Source organism: Wasmannia auropunctata, unplaced genomic scaffold (assembly GCF_000956235.1).
Source record: "Wasmannia auropunctata unplaced genomic scaffold, wasmannia.A_1.0 LD321765.1, whole genome shotgun sequence".
Lineage (NCBI taxonomy): Eukaryota > Metazoa > Arthropoda > Insecta > Hymenoptera > Formicidae > Wasmannia > Wasmannia auropunctata.
The window spans coordinates 1-3812 of record NW_012041125.1 but is presented as its reverse complement, the minus strand read 5'-3'; the positions used below and the strand labels follow the sequence as shown (position 1 = coordinate 3812).

General features: G+C 31.4%; 1 long non-coding RNA gene across 2 annotated transcripts; it reads left to right on the top strand.

The window, feature by feature from the left end:
• The first annotated feature begins 261 nt into the window (after positions 1–261).
• On the top strand, positions 262–2676 carry LOC105460447. 2 transcript variants are annotated; one of them, XR_975830.1, is made up of 3 exons: positions 262–435; positions 946–1133; positions 2329–2676. It is a non-coding gene; the product is annotated as an uncharacterized LOC105460447 (long non-coding RNA). The 2 variants fall into 2 exon arrangements; XR_975831.1 differs by lacking the exon at positions 2329–2676 and adding an exon at positions 1214–1605.
• The last annotated feature ends 1136 nt before the right edge of the window (positions 2677–3812 follow it).

The following is a 3812-nucleotide window of genomic DNA, read 5'->3' as shown; positions in this document are numbered from 1 at the left end:
TGTAAACATGTTTATTCCCTGTTTTCAAAAACAATGAAACACTAGGTAAGAATAAATAAGTAAAAAGTTTTTGTTTGATCTAAGCAATTGTTTATGATGATTCAATAACTGTGAGTTGATTAGTCATCACAATTAGGTTTAATGTAGCTTCCTAGATAAATCGATTGAGTGAAGTATATCTAGTGAAGTTCTACACAACTTTAACGACTTATATAATGACCGATTATATTACTCTGACGTTTTTGCATAATACACTTGTTTGAGTGGTGCGCATTCGATGCTAACAGTTTCAATTTAGCCGCCGTATCTAACAGTTAACGTTTTTTAGACTTTCAAATCAGAACACGGCAGAGATTGAATAACTTATTGTTGAAAGTATCTTGTATTTTTCCAGTTTTTGACAGACAGTTTAATGTGTTTTAATTGTACATATTAGTGAGTACATTAATAGTTTAATATGAAACAGACGTGCGTGGGTGCATTAATACATTAATATAAAACATGCAGAAAACATGATAGACAACGTAAATTATAGAAACATACAATAGTTCTCATTTCCTATTTTGAAAATTTGTGGTACAAATTAGTTAAATTATTGACAATATATGTTCGTAATATAAATGTTGCCAATATATAATAAGTCTTAAAACTTGGTATATATAAATTATGAGAATTCACTACTTGGAATATGACAGACTTTAGGAAACATCTATGATAAAATCTATAAGATACAATAAGGTAAAAAGCACTCTCTAAATTTTCTGGAGTAAATCTCACTCCAAAAGAGTGAAATCTCACTCCAAAGGAGCGAAAATACTGTCACTCGGCCATTTGAGAGGCAGTATATATTTTCACTCCTTAGAGTGAAATTTCACTCCAAAAAATTTAGAGAGCAGACAAATTATTCGTTTCAATATTTTATTTGAGTATTTATTTTTGTTTAAGCAAATTTTTATGTGTATTTTATGAACGTTATAAAATAAAAAAACTAAAATGTATAAAAACTTAATACGCGCTTTTACATTCGCATCTACGTGCACATTGTGTGTGTACACGACAGACGTATATTGTTGTAACACGCGGTAGGTGTTACGAGGGAGACTCTCCGAGATTGGTCTGTCAAACACTAAACTGTAAGTTTTCACAATGCTTTATTTCTTCTTCGTGAGCTACAATCTACAATCGTGAACTGACAGTATAGCGTCCGTTGCAGATCAAAACTGAATTCCGCCGCTTCGTCGATTGCAGCGTGTTAAGTGAAGTGTCGATTAGCTGACGTCGGTTCTTGGCCTGCTAATCGAGTTGCTTCCGCGTATTGCCAAATGCGGTCGATGCCCCTCGATCGCATTTAGCAATTTCTTTATTTCAGCAATTCGCCGCAATAGCGGAAGATTCGCACGGTTATCCGATATTTCGGTATAAGGTTGCATTTTCGGAGCCTTCCGAGTTACCCACGTAAAGTGCGGTCGTTACCCTGTCAGGCGATAGTTAAGGATAAATTGAATGTAATGTAATAGTTGTAACTTCCGGTTACAACAGTATGTACATATATTTTAAATTGATGTTGATTGACGTTGATTTTACAAAAATGTATATTATACATGTATAGATTTATATGGTATCAATAATTATTTTCGCCAATTTTTTTTGTTAGGCGATGGAAGACCGCACGAATTTCGAGATTTTATAATAGTACCATATACCGTGCTAAAATCGTAAAAAGCAGAATGTACTTGAAATTATAATATCTTGCTAAATAATCGGTACAGGAAAAAGTATTTTTTAATTTAAAAGAGCAAAGTTCGTACTTTCAGATGGTACCAATGATTATATATAGTTAAGGCCATTTTCTTTCTAAAATGCATTACTCACAATTAAGTTATTCGACCGTCTCCCATGCCTTTGAAAAATTAGAATCTAGAGAAGCCCAAAGGTACCTGAATCAACTTAAGTTATATATTTGAAAAGAAAAGATCGTTAGAAACACAAATCAGCCACAAAAAACTGGTATTGCCATTTAAAAAAATTTACTTGATTTTCATAGGATCCACATAAATATTATCACATGCAAGTTTTGAAACTTGCCGAGTCGAAATGGGCCTTAATCATTAGGCCTTTTAAAGCCCAACAATTTCCCCTTTAACATTTTCTTTGTAAAATACATCCCTGACGAATTATTTCACCATTTCTATACTTTTGAAGGACCCTGTATAAGTAAACACTTGCAGCAGGGACGGCCAATTAAATTAGAACAGCGTAAAAAAAACTCTGTTCTGTTTAAAGAATGAAGAGTTTACAATTTTACAGTAACAGTAGTTATGATTCCAGGTTGTTCTATTTTTTACGTCACTTTCTAAAAAGGATCTTCTAAAACGGCCTAGAATAATCTGGAATCACCGCCGTATAAAAGGGATAGGGTGGGAGCGATACGAGCTCATTCGAAGTGCTAATTCGAGAAGGCGGCCGTGTCGGTCTGTGCTCCAAAAAAAGTGAGGTTTAATGCGAGAATTCTAAACGGTTGCACTAAAAGTCGAATTTGCAATCCAAAAATTATCCGTCGCTCGCGAACAATTCAAGAAAGTCGCGATCGCTTCCTGATATTCACGTCCATCGAGAAATCCTCTCAATTTTGCTTCGAGAGCGAGAAATCGCGTCCGTGGAGTCTAAAAAAACTCACAATGTAAAAATTAATAACTTTTGAACTAATTATTGTAAAATAATTAGTTAATTGTTGTTAAATAATTAACTAATTATTGTAAATTATTGTAAAATATATTGTGAATATAATAAAATTGTGACTCATCCCTTCTTGCGTTACTTGTGCGTGAACAAAAATAAATTTACGAAAACAAACTATTCAAGTATTCAATATTTAGCTATACTTAGAAAAAATAAGATGTAATAAAACAATTTTAAACAAAAGAAATTAATTGACTCTGAAAATTAACTTAATTAAAAAAAGACTGACAACGAACTTGTTTGATTAATTGTTCGATTCAAGTGATTATTGATGGACTTTAGTCAATAGTCAATGAGCAATACGTCTTTTTAAATCATACTTAACTCACGGAATTCTACCGTTTGCTTTATGAAAAATTGAAAAACATGTCACACTGTAATTCAAGTTTCATTTATCAAACAATTAAGATGCAAAAACACCAACACAGAATAAAACTAAAGAAGAACAGCGTGTATATAACTAGTGTCAGACTCGGCCGTGAAGTGTTACAAACAATTAAGACGCGAAAACGCCAACACGATACGAAGCGGATCTTGGTGCTTAATAATATTTCAAAATGTGAATCTTACAATTGTCAATTCAGATAAATTACGCGCCGCCTAATCATCGATCTTTAAAACGTGCTATTCAGTTTTTGAAGCTGCGTTTTAAAGACCGACGATTATGCGGCGTACAGTTTGACTATAACGAGAATTGTAAGATTCACATTTTGAAATATTATTAAGCACAAAGATCCATTTTATATTGTGTTGGCGTTTTCGCATCTCAAAAATAGTAAAAATTTAATGTCAAAATATATTGAGTTAATTATAATATATAAAAATTTTATGGAGGCAATTGTATAATAAAAAATTAAACTTTTACTCTTATTTTTAACAAAATAAAGTTTAGTTATTTAAATAATTAGCATAATTATATAATTTTTTAAATTTTGTAAATTTTACAAACACTAATAGCATTGTAATTTAATTGTTAGATATTCAACGTCATAAAAATGGAAATTGATATTACTTGACATTTAATGACATTTTTTATATTTATATTATATTAATATAAATATAAAAAATTTATA